This window comes from Natator depressus, chromosome 3 (genome assembly GCF_965152275.1).
Source record: "Natator depressus isolate rNatDep1 chromosome 3, rNatDep2.hap1, whole genome shotgun sequence".
NCBI lineage: Eukaryota > Metazoa > Chordata > Testudines > Cheloniidae > Natator > Natator depressus.
The window spans coordinates 137,094,521-137,112,636 of NC_134236.1; the positions used below are offsets into that span (position 1 = coordinate 137,094,521).

The following is an 18,116-nucleotide window of genomic DNA, read 5'->3' on the forward strand; positions in this document are numbered from 1 at the left end:
TACCCAAGTGCTTCTATCAATCAAACTTCAGTGGAAACCTTTAAAAAATATCCTGAAATGTGCGTGGGGGGCGGGGGGAGAAATCGCACCTTTAAAGAGATTCAATATAGCTTTGCCAACAAAGAATAAGTTAAAAGAATAAGGTCACTGATAACATTGGTAGTAATCAAACGTCTCCTGTTGTCTAATGACTGCTACTTGATTCTAAAATAGATCGCCAATCTGATCTGGAATGACAATTCTTACGTTAATTGTGTTTGGTTGATAAAGGTAACTGCATAGATATAATATACTTTTCCATGGCATTTGACTTAATAATGCATGACGTTCAGATTAAAAACTTATCAACAGACTTACACGTTAAATGGATTAAGAACTGGCTAACTGACGGATCTCAGAGTAGTTGCTAATGGGAAATCATCTGATGAGGGGGAGAGGTGTACCAGTGCCGTTCTCTCATAATCCTGATGCTTTTCAACATGCTCATCAATGATCTGGAAGTAAATATTAAATCACTGCTGATTTAAAATTTGCAGATAACGCAAAGATTGGTGGAATGGTAAATAATGATGACAAGGCAGAAACAAAGCAGTCCAGATCTCTTGGTAAACCGATCCCATTCAAACAAAATGCATTTTAATTCAGCCAAGTGTAAAGTTAGACACATTGGAACAAGGGATGAAGGCCGTAATAGAGAATGGGGGACTGTATCCTAGAAAGTAGTAAGTCTCCAAAGAAATTAGGGGACATAGTGAATGAGCAACTGAACATAGCATCACACTGGAAGCTCATGGCAAAAAAGGGCTAGTGAAATCCCTGGATGTATAAACAGATGAGTAGGGATAGGGAGGTGATTTTACCACTGTATAAGGCATAGGTGAGATGATACTGGCCACCAAAATGATTTAAGGTCCAGAAACACTGGGTCTTAGTGAGACAGTTAAAGGAGCTCAATCTGTTAATTTATCAAAAAGAAGGTTGAGAGGTGACTTGACTGTAAGTACCTACACAAGGAGAAAATGCTGGGGTTAAGATTTCTTTGATCTAGCAGAGAAAAGTATACAAAGAATTACATGCTGGAAGCTGAAGCCAGTCAAATTCAAATTAGAAATTAGGCATGCATTTTTAACAGTGGGGCGTGATTAACTACTGGACCAAATTATCAAGGGAAGTGATGGACTTTCCATTTCATGATGTCTTCAGTTCAAGACTGGATGCCTTTTTGGAAGATGCTTTAGTCAAACAAAAGTTATTGGGCTCAATACAAGGTTAACTAGGTGAAATTTAGCCTGTGTTATGCAGGAGATAAGACTAGATGACCTAATGGTTCCTTTTGACCTTAAACTCTATCAATCTATGAATGTTCTAGCCAGGAAACAGTTATTTATTCAGATTAGCTGTAAATTTATATGTAGGAAAAAAGCTTGATAAAACAACAATCAATACATTTAGATGTTTTCATCCTCCTTTTAGGCTACAACACAACTTGGTTATTCAATGTCATAAATTGTTTATATTCAAACTTTACACTGCATTTCTTGTCTGTGTATATGAAGTACTGTTATTTAATTGTAGATTAAATAATGTCTGCACATGCGCACACCCCCCCCCCATACGTTGGCTTTGTTAAAATGATGAGCTTTGAGTTATCCTGTGAAAGGACTGTTCCTACTAAAAATTCTTTGGCTGGTCTTGTCATTAAGGTACTAGACTTAGACTCAGGAGATTTGGGCTCTATCCAGATCTGCCACAGACTGAATGTGACCCAGGGCAAATCACTTAATCTCTCTGTGCCTCGGTTTCTTATCTGTAAAATGAGAGTAATAATAATCCCTTTCTTCCATGCTTTGCCTTGTCTATCTAGATTTTAAACATTTCAGGGCAGGGACTGTCTCTAGGGTGCGTTGCACAATAGGATGCTACTGTAATATAAATGAGGATATATTAGCCTTTTGTGTTTGGTTTTTTTATCATCAAATATTTTAAAAGCCTCTGCCTGAATGCTGGATTATAGATGGAAATTAGCCAAAGTGTGTTGTGTGGGTTTGTTTGTTTTTTTTAACTTTTCATTAGAGCAAAGTTACAATGAAATCTTGCCATGCTATCTTGTTCAGGATAAGGCTAATAGGGGAAGAACTTGGCTAAAGATTCTGGCTTTGCTGGCTGGGAAGCCCTCCTCCTCCTCCTCTGAGTATTCTGTAAAGAGTGAGCACATTTCTAAATACTTATTCTCTTTTTGGTGCTTCTCTTGTATGTGTACTTGGTGTGAAAGTTTTTTTTTTTCCATTACCAGTACAGTCCATATTTTACTATGCCACAATTTTTCATAGGAGGAGGGGTCACATTTTTCCAGTTATGTGTAATACAGAGTCTAGCTGATGGTGACAAAAATAAACGGTCATTCTGTTTAAAATGCACATCCTTTACTGGAGCATTAAGTAAGCAGGTCAGGGGATCTCTAGAAATTCAGCATTTACCCAAAATATTATACCCACTTGTAAGCACCATATATCAATGGAGCTTTAATGCAGACAGTTCAGACAAAAGGCTTGATCCACTGCCGTGTTCCAATTTTGTGCTGGATAACCGCATTGAAATTGCATTGATGTAAAACTGGAGTAGTGCAATGTTTTAAGTTGCGCCAAAGGTTCTCAGTGATGACCTCCAGATGGGATAAAATAACATTGCCCCAAATATTTAAAAAAAATTTTAAGTCTAAGGTCCTGAGATAATATTTTTTGAGTTGTTTTTGCTCAGTGTTTTATTCTATAAATGAGGAATATACACTGTTTATAATGCATCTGTTTGAATAGATACAATAATAAAAAGAAGCACCTGACCAAGACTGCAAGTGCCTATGACACAAGTTACAAGAACAGAACAACGTTAATAGTTCCATTCTCCCTGACAGCCAACAGAATTCACTAGGCCTCATCTTTCCTGTACTGGAAGACTCTTCTGAATATTGTCATACTTTAGCTTAAGGTTGGGGAGGGAGGGGTGTTTAATTATAGGAGAATTCCTAATGAATTCAGTGTAAGTTTTATTTGATAAAGTGACACAGAATCTCAACTGTTGTTTGTTTGCTAACATGCAACTTAACCATCCTACAGAGAGTGTACAGAGAGTGTGGAAGAAGAGTTCTGATTAAAGTCCACAAAATGGGTCTTAAATTTAAGTAGTTTGAGTTAAAACCATTTCCGCTCTCAGACAAAGAACCAGTGACAAGCAAAGTAGATAAGATCTGACAGTTTAATATAAAATATAAAAGGGGAGAACCTCTCTTAGGCCTTCTTTTATACATGTTTCAGAGTAACAGCTGTGTTAGTCTGTATTCGCAAAAAGAAAAGGAGTACTTGTGGCACCTTAGAGACTAACCAATTTATTTGAGCATAAGCTTTCGTGAGTTGCATCCGATGAAGTGAGCTGTAGCTCACGAAAGCTTATGCTCAAATAAATTGGTTAGTCTCTAAGGTGCCACAAGTACTCCTTTTCTTTTACACATGATAAAGAAGCCTCCTCATTGTCTGCCCTCCATGTGTACACACACACAAGTGCATATACGCTTTTTCCTAGGTGTAGTCTTCACCTCTAAAAATTTTACTTGATGGGGTTTATAAATCAGCTAGAGAGGTTACGAATGGTTTCCCCACCCCATGCCAGCCATTTTGTTAATGGCAAGGACCCCCATCAATCCTCCAGTGGCTTATTGTATCTTCATCAAGACCCACTCTACCCATCTGATGAGTTAGGCAGCCTACATGCCCATTTTCTTTTTAGCAGTACAAGTCTGTATGACCAGGCCTGCTGTTTCCACTGTTCTTAGAGTGAACCAGGTTCCCATCTCCAGTTTTTCAATGCCCTCCCCATAGTGCAGAAAAGCCTTTGAGGGATCTAATTTTGAATGTATAATCGTTTAAAGAATAATGCAAATAATAATTGTTTAATAAGCAATGAATTTGTAAAGATTTTCAGATATCATAGTATGTCTGTGTTGCTTCTTCATCCTCATTAAGGCTATTGAAAGAGCAGTCATAAAGCCAGTCCTTTTTAGTAAGATTTACAAGTAAATTTTTGAATGGTTGTTTACCTTCACACTAGCTCTTACCTACAAATCAAGCTATATCTTGAATTTGTAGCTGGGACCTAGTATTTAAAAGCAACAGAGTATTAATGTTGTTTATTTCTATTTGTTTCCTTTAATTTTCTTTTTCAATAATAACTTTTGTAGTAAAACCCACTGGTTGAGGAAAGTTTAATTGGCATAAAGGTTCCTTTAGCAGATCCTTCAAGTTATGGCTAATAATCTGGCAAAAAAATTGAATGTTGCTGTTACTTGCCCCCACTTGTTTCTTTTATCCCCTATGACTGTTCATATTAATAGGCAGTATTTTATTTGCTCAAAACAAAAAAAGTGGGAGGTGGGGGGAGAGGGTGATTTATTTTCAATGTTCCTGATGATTCTCAAGTTTGTTTCACCACCATGCCATAACTCAAAATATAGGGATGGACAACTTGAACCTTTGCCCTAAAATACAAAAAAGATATGTGAAGTCTTAATATGTTTATGTAATTTCCTTCATTATTTTTAAATTTTATGTCCTGTGGTTCCTGGTTCCAGTAAGTAAATATGATGACAGCTTGTTCTTGCAGGATTTCCAGCCCAGTTTTACTGATTTAAACTTTGAAAGTTACAAAGCCTCATTTTCGTCACATGAGTGCCTCAGGCAGTGCTTGTGGGTGAGATACTAGAAAAAACAAAAACTATTTTTTTTTGTCGTGGCAAAACTAGACTCCTAATATTTGTATTAATTTTGAATATGTTAGGGCAGCCTAGAAGCAAACCGGCAAAGCAGTGGGTGGGTGGGGAATAAACATGGGGAAATAGTTTTACTTTGTGTAATGACACATCCACTCTCAAATCAGACGTCAAGAATTATAACATTGAAAAACCAGTCGGAGACACTTCAATCTCTCTGGTCAATCGATTACAGATCTAAAAGTCGCAATTCTTCAACAAAAAAATTTCAAAACCAGACTCCAATGAGAGACTGCTGAATTGGAATTAATTTGCAAACTGGACACCATTAAATTAGGCTTGAATAAAGACTGGGAGTGGATGTGTCATTACACAAAGTAAAACTATTTCCCCATGTTTATTTCCCCCCCACCCACACACACACACTGTTCCTCAGACGTTCTTGTCAACTGCTGGAAATGGCCCACCTTGATTATCACTACAAAAGGTGTTTTTTTTTCTCTCCTGCTGATAATAGCTCACCTTACCTGATCGCTCTCGTTACCGTGTGTATGGTAACACCCATTGTTTCATGTTCTCTGTGTAGATAAAAAAAACCCTACTGTATTTTCCACTGCATGCATCCAATGAAGTGAGCTGTAGCTCATGAAAGTTTATGCTCAAATAAATTTGTTAGTCTCTAAGGTGGCACAAGTACTTCTTTTCTTATTCCTACTTCAGGATACCATTGCATTGTCACTTCTTTTCTTGCTGTAATCAGTTCACTCTCATTATTTATGGCTTTTCATTCAGAAAAATCTTTAAAAATGTTAGATCTTTTTTATCATAAAAAGTAGCACCCATCCAAATGCTTTAGGGGAACCTAATGCAAAAGGTCTCATTTATGTCACCTACAGAAGAGACAGAGCTCTGTCATAGGAACCAATCAATATCTGGTGCTTCCCTAGACAAAAATGATAAAATTTGAGAGTTTAAACTTGATACAGCCACTTGAGGTCATCCAGGGCTTGCATTCCTGTCTCCAGTGCCTGAATACTGTGGGGAAGGATGGAATGTGAACTCTGCATAATACAGCACTGTTCTAATCTTACTCCTATGCCAGTCAAGACAGGTGGAAAAGCAGGTGGAAAAATGGAGGAAAAACTTTGAAGCAGAGATAGCCACTCCTAAATATGGAATGTTTTCACTTTTCTAAGAGGTAGAAGGTGTTCAGATTACTGGTTTAAAAGTCCTTTTCACAAAAGATCAGTTCTCATAATGTTCTACTTTTTTCTCTCTCCTCCCCCCACCCCTTTTTGGTTCCTTATATTTAATACCACAGGATATCTATGTCTGGGAATACTGTCTGATTATGCTGTCACTGACAAACACATGTACATCTTCAAATGATTTACTTACTGTAACTGTTCATAGCCTATTTCTACATCAATTTGTCTGCCTTGGCTGTACTTGCTTAAGGTTTTATAGGAGTAAAAAGTAGTATACCTCTACCCTGTTATAACGTGACCCGATATAACACATGTTCGCATACAACACAGTAAAGCAGGCCTCCCCTCCTCCCCCCGGCCAGGCTCTGGGAGGCAGGAGCTGTGGGGGGACTCTTTTGGGGACCCCGCAGGCCCAGAGTGGCCCGGGTGATTAGCAGGGGGCCAGGAGCAGCCTGCTCCACTTCCCTCACCCCGGCCCCAGCTGTGTCGCTCGGGGGAGGGGCTTGGGGGAAGGGATCCCACCCCTGCACTCACCGGCAGCGGTGGAAGCGGAGCAGTCTGGCCCCAGCCCGCTCCACTCTGCCAGCTCTCAGTTGCGGCACTTCGCTTCCTGCTGCTGCCGGTGAATGCCTGTCAAGGGCGGCAGTGTGGATAGGGGTCGGGGTCCTGGGGTGATTAGGGATGGGGGGGGTCTCTGGAGGGGGCAGTCAGGGGACAAGGAGCAGGGGGGGCCAAAGCAAGTTCAATATAACATGGTTTCACCTATAACGTGGTAAGATTTTTTGGCTCCCGTGGACCGCATTATGTTGGGGTAGACGTGTAACAACTTTCTTGGCTCTAACAGACACGGCAAATGTCAAGCATTTCACATGATATGTTCAGCAGGAGAAGGAAAGACTTATTAACCTACAGAATACTGTTTAGCGCAGTGGAAAATGCAGTGTGGGAGGGGGAGAAACCAGGAGACCATGTGGTCTGGTCTCTCCCCATCCACTGATTGGTGTCTATAATTCTGTGCAATTCACAATCTCTATTGACTAAAGCCTTGTACATCATCTTTAGCCTTTTAACATATAAGGTAACTGAGTGGTTGTATGAAGTCCGCTCAGTGAGCGCTGGAAATAGGACCCAAATCTCAGCCACTCTTCAATGTGGCCTTTTGGAATGAGTATGCCAAATATATATTTTTGGCTAGCTAGTTGGTGACCACTGCTTCCAACAGTTACTCCTGGGTCCTTTTATACGCTGCTTATTAACAGGAATCAACTTCAGATGCACAGCCCAGACCTCTTCCACCGCAGCTATAAGAGCAGCTGGTGAAGAAAGCATGCTGTTCTCCTCTGTGTGAGACAGTCTGTACATGGCATTGCAACACATGTTACTAGTGGGTTTACACAAGTATTTGTGAAACAGCAGTGGAATGCTAGGCATCAGGAGTCTTGGTTTCTATTTCTGGCTTTGGGAGAAGAGTGAGGACTAGTCGTTAGCATAGTCAGCTGTAACCAGCCTGCTTAGATTGTCTGGTGAGGACCTTTGTATATAAAAAGAGGAGTCTCTACATGTTGAACTAACTTAGTATGGAACCAGTAGCAGAGTCATAAAACTTTTTATATGTGGTCTAGCTACTAATGGGTGACATACAGCTACATTATGTTAGTGTGAACAATAGAAACACCTAATTTGCCATGTTTCTTCTAAAAGACTATGTGGCAAGTAGATGTCTTGCTTTAGAGACATGGGTTCTATTTCCAGCCCTGTACAAGCTCTCCATTATCTTGTATGTGAAATAGGTGAATGATTGCATCCCCCTGAGGTAGCGGCCTAACACCTTGGTTTGTAGGAAGGTTTGTGACATGGACAGAAATATTGATTGCAGTCAGTGGAAGAGGAAGGACTAGAACTGGTCCCTGGGCTTGCAGTTTCATGCACCTTCCCATAGACTATGCGGCCTGAAGTGGGAATGGTTTGCACTCTCTTGTTTTGCTTTCCCCAGAAATCATGACAGCCAGAACTTTTCATGTCCTCCTGAGCCTGCCTGCAGAAGGGCTCAAAACTCAGGAATTAGTGTTGCTGTGTCTGGTTATATCAGCTTACAATAATGGGATCCTGACCAATGGTTTGGACCTCTAGACACTATTGCAATAATAACTAGTACTAGTTCAGTGTGGCTTCTTCTTGGTCTTGCCTCACTCATCATCACAAAAGGGCTCCTGAGCGGCACTCTCTTTGGGTAACACCCAATATTTCCAGTTTCTCCGCTTGCATGAATGACCTGCAAGTAAAAAATCCGACCTTGCAAAGTCTGAGTATGAATTTGCTCATTCAGAACTGGTTCATAGTCCTGCCTGAACAATTTCTTCCTACTTTCTGTAGTGGACTGGTCAATAAAAGCTCTTAATAGCTGTCATATTCTGAATCTTCTTCAAAAGAAAGGAAAATAAAAACCTTATCTTTTATATGGACACATTTTTTCCAATTCCTTTAGAAAGCACCACAAAAGTAAGCTTTCCTTTATGCAGAATACCCATGGAATACATAGAAGTACCACTTGTGTACACACTGCTGAATAATGAGCAACCTTCTGTAGAGAAGCCTTATATTAGAATGCAGGAGACTAGTAGTGGGATCCTAGAGTTATACTGGGGCTGCTTTGGGGGAGAAGAAGAGATGGGGAAGGTTTTAGTACAAACTAGAAAATTGCTCTAAATAAAGTGAGACTGAATGTTGAAAGAGGAAATTCATGTAATAGCATGCATGCAAAAGTACTACATTTGTTTTTAAATAAGATGTTATCACCTATGCAGACATTGAAAGCTCCTACTTCAAATATCTGTGCTGTATATATATCTGATATTCTAAGTGGCTTTGATGTTTTTGAACAAGTATTTAATACCAACTAAACAGTTGATAAGTCTTGATGTCAGCTAATAAACCCCTTCTCTCTCTTCCTTTTTGTGGGAGAATGCCTGATCTGAATGGGAGGAAGGGTTTAAGGCACAACGCTGGGAATCACAAAACCTGTGTCATCCCAACTCTCCCACAGACTTCCTGTGTGACTTTAAGCAAGTCACTTAGATTCTCTGTGCCTCAGTTTCTCTGTGTAAAATGAGGCTATTACTTCCCTACCTCAGAGACTGTGCAGTTTAATTCATTCACATTTGTCTCTCTAAATCCAACTAGCCAGTCATGTCTTCTAACTAGAATCACTGACTGACTTTTTTTTTTCTCTTGTTCTTCTTCTGATCCAGTTAGGGATGACAAAATAGTCAAGTAAGAACGGTGAAATATATGCTTATTTACAAGCTACATTCAGTTCCACTACTGTCTTAGGGCTTGTCTACTCTTTAAACACTACAGTGGCACAGCTATAGCACCTCAGCATAGACACTGCCTTTGTCAACAGGAGGGATTCTCTCATTGTTGTAGGTAATCTGCCTCCCTGAGAGTCTACACTGGGGGTTAGCTTGGTATAGCTACATCTCTCATTGTTGTGTATTTTTCACACCCCTGTGAGATGTAGCTATACCGATTTAAATTCCTAATGTAGACCAGACCTCGGATTCCATCTCCAACCAGCTCCTACTGCAATCGACAAGCCTTTTCAAGTCTGCCATACAGAATGTTTCAGACTTTTAAAGATTCATTCACAATTCTCACCTCATGGATCTTAAAGCTCAATATACCACAGTGAAATGGTCAGATATGGTACAGAATGATCAACATATTCTATGTTTTACATATCAACTTTGATAAATGACAAATGGCAATGTCTTAATATATTGCTGTGCTGTGACATTACTTTACAAACTAAGATCTTTTCTACATCAGAAGCATGCTGTGGTTTAAGTTAAATGGGGTTTAAAAACATTAAATTAAATGGGTGGACGCTCTTTCTTTTATTTAGGTTTAAGAGTAGCTTGTTTTCTTAAATTGATTCCTAATCTAATCTAAAGTGAAATGAGCCTGATTTAAATCAAAACAAGTGTCCACATAGGGGCTTGCATCAGTTTAAATGCATCAATTAAATTAATCCGCTGCAACCGTCTCCTATTCACAAGCCCTGTATGATGCATGTGGTATGCATTCCAAGCAGCATATGATTGATGAAAATCTATGAATAGCCATATTTGCATCTTTGTCTACGCAATGAAAGGCAGATCCAGTGCATATTTGAAATGTGAGTGAAGACATTTAAAATGTAAAGGCCCAATTGAAGTCTCATTGAAGTCTACGAGAGTTTTTGCCATGCACTGACTCCAACAGGGGCAGTTTCAGACCTGGAATAGAAAATCCTTGATACTTAAAGACCCTGCTTCTTCCAAGATCAAGATTACTTTCAGTGTGTATGAAAATGCTGGTCACTTTAGTATCTGTGCCAACTTATTTTTGATCTCTACCTTGGCTAGAATAACTACTGGAGTCCCCAAACTGTGTATGTTTGTATAAGTGACCACATTCTTGTTGAGCTGTATACAAATTAATGCCCCAATTCTGCAAACCTAAACCTTCATGCCCAATCCTGTGAGGTTCTGAGTACCACCTGACGAATGCTGGTTGCCCTCAACTCCCATTCAAGACAGGCTATCAGTGAGGGCACTTAGTACCTCTCAGGATTGGACACACAAAGCTGGCCTTAAACCATAGAGAAAAAATCAGTTTAATCACCCTGCCATCCTCTTAAAAAATATTATGGTGCAAAGCATTATTGCATGACACTTTTATAACTGTGCTTCAGGGTGAGATAACTGTGCTTATTTTATTAAATTTTATGGTGGGTTGCAGAAGTCTGAGGTAATCACTCTTTTTAGCTTGTTAAATACACTTTGCATATACTAGGGTGTTTATGGCTTCTGGTAAAGTCAAGCTAGGGAGAGAATGCAGGCAGAAATTCCTTCAAAATTATCTCTTGGTGGAATAATGTAAATATGTATTTACTGTGAGTAAAAAGTACTAAATCTTTTTAAGTTCAGAAGTAGCAATTGTCTTTTTTTAAACATAAAATAATAGGATCAAATATTTAGTGTTAATAGTGTGGAACCTGAATCTTCTTATTTTTAAAAGAAGAGCGGTGAACTGTTTAATAGAGAATTGTTTAGGAAATCACTGACCTGCAAAATAAGACTTAATTCAGCATGAAGTTTTGGTGTTTACTTTGGACAAGTCTACACTACAAATTTGTATCAGTTCACCTGCACCGATGCAGCTGTGCTGCTCATAGACATTAAGGTCAGAAGGGACCATCATGATCCTTTAGTCTAACCTCCTGCACATTGCATGCCGCAGAACCTCACCCACCTACTCCTGTAATAGACGCTAACCTCTGGCTGAGTTACTGAAGTCCTCAAATCATGGTTTAAAAACTTGAAGGTACAGCGAATCCATCATTTACACTAGTTTAAATCTGTAAGTGACCCATGCCCCACGCTGCAGAGGAGGGCAAACTCCTCCCTCCCCCCAGGTCTCTGCCAATCTGACCTGGGGGAGAAATTCCTTCACAACCCCAAATATGGCGATCAATTAGACTCTGAGCATGTGGGCAAGACCCACCAGCCAGACACCTGGGAAAGAATTCTCTGAAGTAAACTCAGAGCCTTCCTCATCTAGTGTCCCATCACCCATCATTGGAGATATTTGCTGTTAGCAGTTGCAGATCGGCTATATGCCATTGAAGGCAGTCTCATCATACCATCCCCTCCATAAATTTGTCAAGCTCAGTCTTGAAGCTAGTTAGTATTTTTTCCTCCATTGCTCCCCTTGGCAGGCTGTTCCAGAACTTCACTCCTCTGATGGTTAGAAACCTTCACCTAATTTCAAGCCTAAATTTGTTGGTGACCAATTTATATCCATTTGTTCTTGTGTCTACACTGGTGCTTAACTTAACAACTCCCCTCTCTCCCTGTTGTTTATCCTTCTGATGTATTTATAGAAAGCAATCATATCTTCCCTCAGCCTTCTTTTGGTTAGGCTAAACAATCCAACCTTTTTGAGTCTCCTCTCGTGAGGTAGGTTTCCCATTCTTCGGAACATCCTAGCAGCCCTTCTCTATACGTGTTCCAGTTTGAATTCATCTTCCTTAAACACAGGAGACAAGAATTGCACACAGTATTCCAGATGAGGTCTCACCAGTGCCTTATATAATGGTACTAACACTTCCTTGTCTCTACTAGAAATCTCTTCTGATGCATCCTAGGATTGCATTAGCCTTTTTCACGACCTTATCACATTAGTGGCTTGTAGTCATCCTATGATTGACTAATACACCCAGATCTTTCTTCCCCTCTGTCACTTCCAACTGATACGTCCCAAGTTTATAGCAAAAATTCTTGTTCTTTGTCCCTAAGTGCATGGCCTTGCACTTTGCACTATTAAGTTTCATCCCATTTCTATTACTCCAGTTTACAAGGTCATCTAGATCTTCTTGTATGATATTCTGGTCCTCCTCTATATTGACATTATCTCTCAACTTTGCGTTAGCTGTAAATTTTATTAGCACATTCCCACTTTTTGTGCCAAGGTCAGTAATAAAAAAGTTAAATAAGATTGGTCCCAAGACTGATCCCTGAGGAACTCTACTAGTAACCTCCCTTCAGCCTGACAGTTCACTTTTCAGTATGAACCACTGTAGTTTCTCCTATAACCTGTTCCTTATCCTCCTTTCAATTCTCATATTCATTCCCATCTTCTCCAATTTAAGTAATCATTTCCCATGTGGTAATGTATGAAATGCCTTGCTGAAATCCAGGTAGATTAGATCTATTGCATTTCTTTTGTCTAAAAAATCAGTTATCTTCTCAAAGAAGGAGATCAAGTTGGTTTGGTAGATCTACTTTTTGTAACACCATATAATCTGATGAGGACACTCTTTTGTCAGCTTAACTCCACCTCTGTGAGAGAAGCTCTCCCATGAACATAGCGCTGTCTACACAGTGGGTTACAGTTGGTACAGAAGTGCTGGAACAATTTTATATTCGGGGTGCTGAGAGCAACTGAATCAAGCTGTAAACCCTGCAAATAATGGAAACTATCTTAAGTGAGGGGGTGCAGCAGCACCCCTACTTCCAGCACCTATGGGTTGGTATAACTAAGTCAGGGGTGTGGATTTTTCATTTAGACATTTAAAATACAAACATTTCAAATGTTGAAATGGGACATGTTGACGTGTCTTGCCTTTTTTCTCAGAAACAATACTTTTGTCAATGCTATTTTGCGAAGCATTTAGATTTTGATGGAACTATTTTCACTTTTGGAAAATGGTTCTATAGCAGTTTTTCTAGCCAGCTCTAGAAGTTGCTTGTTTGTTCATATTTTTTACTTTTTTTTTTGTTTGTTTCATCTCAGGAGCTTCTTGGCACCCCTTTCACAAGGAAGATATTACCCACATTTTAGAAGGAAAGACAGATGACTTAATTAAATTCTGAGTAGCAGGGTTGGGAATAGAATCTGGGAGCGCTTAGTCCTCATTCACTGCTCTAATCTACTGTGGTGAAGGAGTCTCAGGTTTTCTTCTATTATTTTGACCATAGATAGGCCCTATTAAAACTTTTTTTTTTCACCGAAGAGAAGTTGTAATGTTTCTAGTTTTAATTTAGTTAAGGCAACATTCCTTCCAGTACCCTGCTTATTTCCATAAATCACTAGGAAGCATCCCTAATGTGGTGGTAAGCAACCTAGGCACTGAAGTTGCATGGTGTCCTTATTGAAGTCAGTGAGTTTTGCCATTTGATTTTGGGAGCGGGCAGGATTTCGCCCTAAAAATATTACTCAATTACAGACTAGAAATGTGGCAACTACATTAAAAGGCACATACTTTTTAAGAGCCTTCAGAAGATGTTCTCCACAACTTTGACATCTTAAAAGTGGTCTGTCTGATTAACAAGCTGGAAGTGGCCTTCTGTGGTGCAAATTCTGTGGCACTAGACCAGGATATCTGGCTACTGATGGAATGTTAAATAAGACGAGAACGTAAGAATGGCCATACTCGGTGAGACCAAAGATCCATCCAGCCCCGTATCCTGTCTTCTGACATTGGCAATGCCAGGTGCCCCAGAGGGAATGAACAGAACAGGTAATCATCAAGTGATCCATCCCCTGTTGCCCATTCCCAGCTTCTGCCAAACATCTCTGCTCATCCTGCTCATCTTGGCTAATAGCCATTGATGGACCTGTCCTCCATGAATTTATCTAGTTCTTTTTTGAACCTTGTTATAGTCTTGGCCTTCACAACATCCTCTGGCAAGGAGTTCCACAGGTTGACGATGTGTTGTGTGAAAAAAAATTCTTCCTTTTGTTTGTTTTTAAACCTGCTGCCTATTAATTTCATTTGGTGACCCCTAGTTCTTGTGTTATGAGAAGTCAACATAATCATTCTAATAATAAAATATAAACTTGCTACTGACACTCAGAGCAACCAGAGAGATGAGCTCTGAAATCATAATCATATAAAAATATAGAGCTTTACCCCAAACTCAATCAGAATTATTTTTCTGAGGTGGTTAGGTTTTTATTTCTATATGCCTCTGCACTTCCTTCATCAGGACAGAAATGGTGAAATATTGTGACAGACTGATCCTGTGCATCTTCCAACACAATTTAGGACAACTGTTTAAAACAATTTGGTTTTAACAAGCCAACTGGTTAAAACAATTTATTCAAATAGGCCTTCCTAACTGTGTGAGATTCTCTAATTTTGGACAGATTAGCCTGTCTATGGTTTGTGGAGATGGAGCACACAGAGCTGCTCCTCACACAGCCTGTGTAAGGAGTGGCTGGCCAATGCATTCTCTGTGTGGGGGCGAGTGAGGAGGCATGATCAGGGACTGCTCCCTCCATGTGCTAAGGCCCCACCTCCACCCCTTGCGAAAGAGTTTCCTCGAAAACATGGAGTTTATAAAATACCCATAACATCCTGAACAATTTGCCCTTTGGGCTGAAACTTTCTATGCTTTGTCTGACCCCAAAGCTGAATGTTTATGGAAAATTTGAGAACTTTATTTGGGGGTTGAGAGGTGGGGAAAGAGAGTGTTTTAACGATAAACATTTATTTTGTCAAACTGAATGCCTCATTCCTTTATTTCTTTTCAGGGAACGCTTTTAGATTAGCATAGCTTGGGTTTTAAACTGAACGTCAAATATGATTTAACACAGCGTATGTGCAGTGTGCTGGAGACCTTGGCAAATACCTGACAGTTTGTCTGTGTCCAAAACAGTTGTTACAATGAATAGAAATAGTTGACAGGTAAGCATGCAATCATCTGCTTAGTATGATGTAAAGAAAAATTAATGTAAGTACAAAGATTTTTATTCTTCTCAAAGATTATGTTAGCAGATTTCTTTTATGGAAGAAGTTGTCAGAGCTCCTTTTGCAGAGAGACATTACATGGGGCAGTGTATTTAACTGAGGAATAGCATTGTTTGCTCCCTTTTTCTTGACCAAATCTGATAACAAATTGAACAAAGCCCTAATAAAATGGCTTTTTAGAAAATGGTAAACAGAAAGCAGGGCTGAGGGAAGGAATCCTGTGTCCTAAGATGTGCTTTCAATCACACTTGGGCTCCTTACTGCCCACCAAACTTCTGAAAATTGGACTTCCTTCTTTGTGCTCAAGTCTGTGGATCCATTACAATGGGTATTTCTGCTGCTTGCAGCTTGTGGGAAGAACTAGACCTGTCAGATGCTGGCAGCAGGGGAACAGCCTGCCTCCTGAAGTTCCCTCCAGTCTTTTTGACTTTCCCCGGTGGCCAGCAGCTCAGCCAGGCCTTCACGCTGAAGAGCTTTTCTGGGGGCAATTAAAAACTTTATTTGAAATTTTAGATTAACAAAGCATCTCAGTATGTCTCTGCTTCCCTCCCAGGACTGTATTTGTTTTTTGGGGAGATTGTCACCTCAGCTTTTCTTTCCCTCCTGAGGCATTTGCAGAAGCTGGTGCCCCTTCAGACCTCCGGCAGCAAGCTGGGCTGAGAAAAGCTGGAGGCAAAAGAAATAATTTGTCTCCTGTCCCCCAGCCTCTCTTTCGGTGTCTCTTTGAGGAGCTCAGCTAGTTCTTCGTGCAGAGTGCAGCCCAGGCCAGGTGGGGTCACCCGAGCTGTACTCCCCTTGTCAGGAGAGAAGCCAACCAGGATTGGAGATGCTAGTTTTGCTGGGGAAGATGAAGCTCATGCCCCTCAGAGTTGCCTCAGCCCCTTCCCTGGGCAGGTAAGAAGGCAGGACGTGTTGGAAAAGAACTGGCTGCATGGCACCCTATGAGGGTAATGAAGCTCGAAGGGCAGTGCATCAGATGGAAGAGCACACCAGGTAGGCGATTGCATCTGAGTCCCTATAGCCTGCACCAGTAGCCACCCCTCTGACTCTGGAGCTCAGCTGTCCTCTTCTCTTGCCCCTCTGCCAGGGCTGGCATTAGGGAAAATGGCACCCTGGACAAACTTATATTTAGGACCCCTGGTCCTGCTGCCTCCCCCGGCCACCTGCTCATTCCTCCACTTCCCTGGACTTCCAACCCTCCCATCACCCCTGGACCCCACTGCCCCCCGTTTCCCATTGTCCCGAGCTCCCTTCCGTGGCCTTACATCCTAGGTCCACCCTGCTCCTTGTCTATTGATCACGGTGCCCCTCCTGACCACGGTGCCCACCCATAAGGCCGGCCCTGCCCTCTGCTTCCCCAGAGGTCACAGGTGGAGGGTACCAGTCAGCACAGACGCTGCCAACACCAGAGAGTGTTGTAAGGGGGTTTGAGGCCCTGCTTCCTCCCCATGCTGCCTCTAAACATTTCTTGTCCATCCTTCCTTCTACTGGTATCCCAAGCTGAAGCCTCAGAGGTGTGAGGTTGGAATAGACTGTTTGGCCTGTGGGAATCCATGCAGTGGAGAGTGATAGAGCTTTTGAGGAGCCATTTCTTTAGCCCCAACCTATTACTTTCTTTGAGATCCATGTGTTGGAGGGGAGACAAATAAGCTCAGCCTCTTTGAGGACAGGGAGATCACTAGCAACTTGAAATATTTTCAGAGCTATTTCTGAACCCAGTTTCATTTCTTCCTCCAAAGTAGGTTGAGGGATATAAACTCCTAAAGAGTGGAATTTAATAATAATCAGTGTGTTTTTTTTTTTTTTCCCTCCTCACCTTCATGGAATGCAGCATGGCAGATTATTCCCCTTCTCACCTTTATGGAGTTGAGGCATGGCAAAACAATGCCTAAAAGACCATGTGATAGACCTATGCAGATTCTTCTATGTGCGTGCGTGCACGCGCGCACACACACACACACACACACAAAAAGAAGATAGTGTTTTGTTTGTTTGTTTGTTTTCAGGCCAGAGAGTACTGAGTATTGTGAAACTAACCTTAGGAGGTCTGCAGCTGCCCTAGACAATCAATAGTTATATGTCCTTCCTTCTGCACCCTGGGAACGTGTAATAGAGGGATAGGGATTTCCTGCCACATCTAAAAGACTGGGAAAGTATCGAGTTGTCATTCCCAGCTGCTGCTGTGGGTTTGCTCTAATGTCGAGATTATTGTTCCCAGCTTCTGTTGCAGGGTGCCATGCCCTGCCAACACCTCCCCCTCCTCCCTGCAACAGATGGCTCTGGAGTGAGCAGCCTAGATATGGAAGGATCAGCAGGCAGTGATGGGTCTCTGGTCCTGCTATTTATCTATTTCTACCCTGGCATCCATTTTATAAGACCAGAAGTCTCCTCACTGTGCACCAGTCAAAAATGTAACCTGGTATCTCTAACAAAGATAAATGTGCCTATTTTCCCTGGTACTGGGGAAGTCAGAATTTCTAACTGGAGGAGATTTTTACTTGAAAGAGTGTTTTCCTCACTGTCCAGGCAGGCATAGTCTTAGCTCCCTCCTCTGGGCATGAAATCAGGTGGCATCAGGCCAGTTAAATAAACAAATGTGAACTATGATGTAGCACCCAAAGTGTCCCTGTGTGCCTTCTCAAGCAATGCTAGCATGGGTGGACAGTATTGCAAGTAAATTCCCTCAGCCTAAAAACTGTATGGCCTAAGGCAGTGATACTCAGACTGAGACTTGCGAGCAGCAAGTGGCTCTTTACTATGTCTCCTCTGGCTCTTTGCACACTGTGTGATATAATTATTAACTAGTCAGGATGCTTTTACTCTGTTGTTAACCAGGTGTAGTTGATAAAAT

The 18,116-nt window shown here is 41.0% G+C and overlaps 1 protein-coding gene across 6 annotated transcripts in view; it reads left to right on the forward strand.

Moving 5' to 3' along the window:
• CHRM3 (cholinergic receptor muscarinic 3) overlaps positions 1 to 18,116 on the forward strand; it is a 474,710-nt gene that overhangs the window by 48,559 nt on the left and 408,035 nt on the right. The window lies entirely within an intron of this gene.